This window comes from Cornus florida, unplaced genomic scaffold (assembly GCF_030987335.1).
Source record: "Cornus florida cultivar Cherokee Brave unplaced genomic scaffold, ASM3098733v1 CherokeeBrave_3.0.0_Hap2_Chr11, whole genome shotgun sequence".
NCBI lineage: Eukaryota > Viridiplantae > Streptophyta > Magnoliopsida > Cornales > Cornaceae > Cornus > Cornus florida.
The window spans coordinates 25,004,335-25,010,726 of NW_026775581.1; the positions used below are offsets into that span (position 1 = coordinate 25,004,335).

At 36.1% G+C, this 6,392-nt stretch overlaps 1 pseudogene; it reads right to left on the reverse strand.

The window, feature by feature from the left end:
* Positions 1-2,873: 2,873 nt before the first annotated feature.
* Positions 2,874-5,800, reverse strand: LOC132286543 (protein NRT1/ PTR FAMILY 2.11-like; annotated as a pseudogene).
* Positions 5,801-6,392: the final 592 nt, after the last annotated feature.

Consider the following 6,392-nt stretch of genomic DNA (forward strand, 5'->3'; position numbering starts at 1 on the left):
ATAAAGACATGCAGATGCTCAATCCAATCATATTCAAAGATGATAGTCAAGCACTAAGAGTGTATAAAATGGATAGTATCTACAAAACGTGGGATAGAACCTAACACGACTCATGTCAATCATAAACACTTCATGGTGAAGTATGATGATGCTCTAATATTTGTTACCATTAATTTGAAAAAGAAGCAAACTTGAAATTTAAGAAAGATATTTGTTGCCTAACTATAAATGGTAGTATTATTCTTAATAAATTATCTTAGAGATATTAATAAGATCATGGCTATATATTACCATTACTATGAAAAGGAAGCATACTTAAAAATTAAGAAAGAAAGATATTTGTTGTCTACTATAAAAGGTAAAATTATTCTTCATATATTATTAAGAAAGAAAGATATTTGTTGTCTACTATAAATGGTAAAATTATTCTTCATATATTATTAATAAGAGTATGGCATAAGAAGTTTCCCCAATTGGATTCCACACTCTTGTTAAATTGTTTACTGAGAAGGAAAGAGAAACACATTGCAAAATAAATAAATGGAACTTTTTTCTTTTTGTAGTATTTTATTTAATTTTATTATTTTTGTTTCCTCTAGTTCCTCTTAAAAGTTTGAGAGACTTCAGACAGAGAGGCCATGTCATCTATCTAGATGTATTTATGGCATTGTAGAATTTTTGTTCAATGGAACAGTATTGTAACTATGTTGCATATGTCTGATTATACTGCTCAAGTTCTTTTTCAAAAGATTGTTGAAACTTCAATCCCTTAAATCAAATGCCTATTAGTGAGACACCAAGAGCCACAATTTTGAATTGTGAATCTCATCATGCATATAATAATACTAGCCAGAGACTGGTAGATAATTTGAAGGAATATAAGACAAGCAGAGGCTCAATCCTGTGGTAGTCAAATATGCTTTTGCCACTTCTTCAACACAGACTGTACAAAATCAAATGATTAAGACTTGATATTAGCAAATGGGGTGAATTATTATAGCCACTAATTTAGACTGAAAGTGTTCGCATTGAATCTGATCCAGTTAACATGATGTTCCACGTTGGAGAGACAAGTTATTGGCATTTATATTGGAGGATCTCTCTTATTGTATAAACGCATTTTAAAAACCGTGAGCACCGAAAGTATGCAAAACTACACTAATTGGCTTTATATTCTTCACAGACAAGGAAAGAGAAACACATTCCAAAAAGTTGGATCTTTTTTTCTTAGTATTATATCTGTTTTGTTTCCTCTAGTTCCAACTAAAAGTTTCAGACTTCAGAAAGAGAGGCTAAATTATCTCTCCAGATATATTTATGGACTTGTACAATGTTTGTTCAATGGTGAGTTGCGCTATGTGGAATGGATATGGAAGTTTGATGTAAAAATTATTTAAAAGGGGTGAATAGATTTTATTTGCTTCTTTATTCAATTTTTACTTATTTTAATTTTATCAAAATAAAACTAAAATCAAACCCATCAAGTAAAAATAAAGTACAAGTAAATAAAATTTGAAAGATGATACTAGAGTTTTTGTGCATGAAAACACTTGTTGGAAGAAATTTGACCAATTGGGATGAAAATCACAGACAATTTCATAGCCTCGAGCAAAATGATTTACTATCTTCGAAGCAAAGTACAAAAGACTCTGTCTTAAACTTACACTAACTCTGATCTACCAAGAACTAGTTGTTGAACATCACAGGCTAACTCTCGCGACTCCCCCCTTTCCGATTGCTGCACACTTCAGGCTTACTCCTCAATCCTTGTAGAAGGGTTGCTGGTAGATTATGAACACTCCGCGAATGCTCTAACCCCTTCATAGTATGATCGATTCCCCCTTCCTTCAAATTCTGAATTAATGAAGGCAAAATAGGAACCCTACTTTTGGTGAATGAAATCAATTAAATTTTCAACATGCTTGAACTCCGATCAGATAGAGAACACTATGCTAAGATCACTCTCGTGTGATTGTGTGTGCTCTCAAGAATATAAAAATATACAAAACAATTAAGGTGGTTTTCCGGAAAAAAAATTACTCTCAAACAATTCTTTTAATTAGAAAAATATTAATTTCAAGCCCCAAAAATTTTAGAGAGAAAGAGAGTTTATATAGGCTTAGAGAGTCCTTATCACAGACAAAAATATGTTTTAAAATCATGCAAGGACAGCCCTAGAAGTTTGGGTAAAAAGCATGAAATAAAAAGTTACCAAAATGCAACCGACGATTGGACTTCAAAGTGCAACCGGTTGGACTTTTACTGAGTTCTATTTTCTACCAGGAAGTGCAACTGGTTGGATTTACAAGTGCAACCGGTTAGACTTTTCCAGAGAGCAGATTTTATGCAAAAAATGCAATTGGTTGGACTTCGCTGAGTGTTATTTCATACCCAACTTTAAAGATACTCACAAGTGTTCCTCACTCACATATCTGTTCTAAATGACGTTCTCATCGATTCGAAGTATGCGTGCACTTGTTGTTCTTCTTCCGACATTTAGGCTCAAAAGTAAATTAGAAAATTATAAACCGATCGGACACATTTTGACACCGAAATTTGCCAATTACAAAATTTATATATCATAAATGGAACAATATAACTATGTTGCATGTGTCTGATACTGCTCAAGTTCATTTTCAAGTGATTGTTGAAACTTCAATCCCTTGAATCAGGTGCCAATAAGTGACACCAGGAACCATAATTTTTGAATTGTGAATCTCATCATGCAAACAATAACAATGACACAAGCACAACACACAATGCAGCTTCAAATAAACAATCTCAATGAATAGCTGCATGAGAGAATTAGTCTTTTTTCTTCATTTAGGAGCCATGTTAGATGAAAGTCTCATGCATTGAATGAGAGTAAGAAGTGAGAAATCCTTTTTTTGCAGTGTTCCATTGTTCAAATATGAATCAGAAGACGAAGGGCCTTCTTCTAACATCATAATATAAGAATATGAATATCAAACACTAGTTTCTTCAGATTTCATTTGTTCCATGGCCACATCTAGGGTGTTGCCACCGGTCCCTTTATACTTGTACCAGTTAGCACAAACTAGAAAGTACACCAAATTCAAGACCTCCAACGCGGTAATAAGGTAATAGAAGTAATCCAATCTCCCCTTGTTAAGATCTTCAGCCAACCAGTTTCCTGATGACGCTCTATTTGTCGTACTGTGAACTACAGAGACTAAGAAACTACTCAAATAACTTGAACATGCAAAGCCACAGAACAAGAATGACCCCGCAATGCTTCTCATGTTTTCTGGGAACTGCTTGTAGTAGAATTCAACTTGGCCTATCACAGCAAAAGCTTCAGAAAGTCCAATTAGTGTCAATTGAGGTATCAACCAGAATCCTGACATGGAAGAAATGGCACCTTTTCTTGGGACTGCCCCTAATGTTGGCTTAGTAAGAGCCAATGTCCTCCTGTGCTCTTCAACTAAGCCAGATACAAGCATGGTGAGAATTGATAGAAACAAGCCAATACCCATCTTTTGGAGGAGTGTGAAACCATCTTCCTTTTTGGTGAGTCTTCGGAGCAATGGGACTATGATCCTGTCATAAATTGGTATCCAGATAGTGAGGCTCAACATGGAGAAGACAGTGTAGGATGCGGCTGGGATCTTGAAATTGCCTAATCGCGTATCGCTCTGGAGTGCTTGGAAGACTGGGTAGTTTTGCTGTTGGACCAAGGCGACATAGTAGAGAATGCCTGCAACCCATATGGGAATCACTCTCAATAGGCATTTTACCTCTTCAGCTTTCTGGATACTGCAAAGTCTCCATGGATTTGGTCTTCGGGGGTAATGATGGCTGCTTTGTTGAGAAATCTGAAACCAACATCATTTTATTTAGTTAATTATCGAACAGTTTTCTCCCATAAAGCCCATTATCCACCATTGATTCACCCTATATATGGAAGATACTGGGGAGAGGTGCATTGGAATTTCACATGGGAATCCACATACTCCTCCTGTCATTGTTCCAAGTAAAAGAACTTCTAGGATAGTTTTTTGTAGTATTGTGATAATAGTGATAACAATTTAAGCAATGTCCTGTCTAGAGCTTTCTTGGTTCATGAGTCATCTGGATGGGGTGTGGAATGAAAAATGGCATAGAAAATGGAAGTCGGAAACATGGAGAGAGAGTAATTTAAGTACTGAAAAACTTATTTGAATCTGAAATCTACAGACAACTATTAGTACTTGATTTCTAAGAATCTAACAAATAGTAAGAATGTAGACCATATGGTAGTGTCAGTTAACGCACATGCAAAATCATGAAGTTGTATTCAATATTTGCGTATAATTTGTAATTGTCAGCTACAAATTGATTACCTGAACTGATCTGTGTATGGAAGCTTTGCATTTATATAATTGATGGGCATATGATTGAAAAGTGAAAGCCTTGGTTGCTCTGGCAACTTTTGTTGCCTCTTCCTGATTGCAGCCACTATGACTTGCACCACACCAGTCAAGGGACTACCTTGCGGTATCACTTTGACATAAATTCTTGTACCAATGAAGAAGAACGCGCATGACAAGAACATCAGAAAAGTTGGAATGGCTAATCCCAGAGACCAACTCACATCAGATTGCACATAAACAATGACTGTCAATGATACCATCATCGCGAAAGTGAAGGTGAAATAGTACCAATTGAAGAAGCTGCTGATTCCCCTCTTCCCGGATTCAGTTTTGGGATTGAATTGGTCTGCCCCAAAGGCCAAGTTACACGGCCTTATGCCACTGGCGCCTACTACTAGTAGCCCGAATGAGCTTAGTAGGAAAGTCATTTGCCATGGTGTCGGATCAATGCATGTGCTACTTTCTTCCTTTCCACATAGAGGAGGATGTAGCTTTGAGATTGCTGCTGTTAGTGTTAGCACAAGCATCCCCTGAAGTAGATTAAAAGATGACTTAGATCCTATTATATTAAGTGCTGTTCTTAAAATTGTAAACTGTATAAGTGAAGGACTTGAGTTCAATTCTGCCTTTTTGAGAGGAAAGCTAGAAAGAATAGGGCCTATTTGGTTCAGTTTTTTGAAAAAAGTTCTCAAGAACTCTAGAAAACTGTTTTTAGAGAAATATAAAGACAGTTTACAAAAAACATACATTTTTTTAACAAAGTTTTCAGAAAACTCCAATCAAACAAATTTCTGTACAATTTTCTTATTTTAGATATATGACAAGTTTACCATACTTTAGATATAGATGCTTATGGTTAGTGCTAAATTTGAGTAAAAAGAAATTTTGGGTAGCAGTACTGTTACCAAGAAAGAGGATATGGAAGCAAATCCCAAAGTTTTGTAACGGCCAAAGTAAGTGTCTGAGAGGAAAGCTCCTAGCAAGGTACCAAAGTTGCAAGTACCATTGAAGATGTTGATGAGATTTGTTGCTGTAATGGATTTCATGTTGAAGACAGTAGTGAGATAGACCAAGAGGTTGGCTGATGTGCCAATTGTCCCCAGCTTCTCAAAGGTCTCATTTCCTGCAATTATGCAACATTAGTCAGTAGAAAATTGGAGAAGAGAGAGAGAGAGAGGCTCTGTTCTCTGCCATTATTTGTGAACAACTGTTGTATTCATGTATTACCTATGATAAAGGGCATGGCTTTAGCACCGCTGTACTTGGGCTCAATGCTAGTAGCCACTTTCTCATTCTTCTCCATGGTTTCTCAACGAATAATTATTTTGTTCTATCTTCTCCTATTGCTTATAACAAGTACTAGGGAGAAGAAGAGAATGAACTCTTATATATACTTGTGGAGCCTTATACTCACCGGTGGAGGTCCACTCTTCCTTCCGAAGTAACCTCCACCCTTTCCCCTGCACTAAACCGTCCCGAATCTAAACTTGGCACGTTTTTAAATCTCTCACTATTGCGTACTCTCTCTCTCTCTTTCCAAGATTTTTGAACTTTCAGCTGGTGTAGGAAGTCGGCAATTGTGACAGGTTACACTTGCAAACAAAATATTTGTGATTGAGAGGATCGACTTTGCTTGGCATGCTCAACTTGGATGTTTAGCTGCAACTTGGAAAGACGGCAAAAGGGATGTGTCCCTCTCACTCACTGTATATACCCATGGTTCACTATTGATTTTTCAGTTGTTTCATTTGTCAATATGAAAGCTGTGCGCATCAACAAAATTAGGTCCTTGTCATGGTTTTAGTACTCAAATACAAGACCATTGTTTATAGTTTAGTTTATGCAACTACTCAAATACATTGGAATATCCCCAAAAAAAACATAAAATAAGAACTCAAATCCCAAAATGATACTTTTCCGGAAAAAATAAAAAACCACCAAATTCATGATTTTAGATTTTGAGACCTTTGTTTTTGTGCAACTATGGATAATGACAAGACCGTATTGGTCTCACTTTTT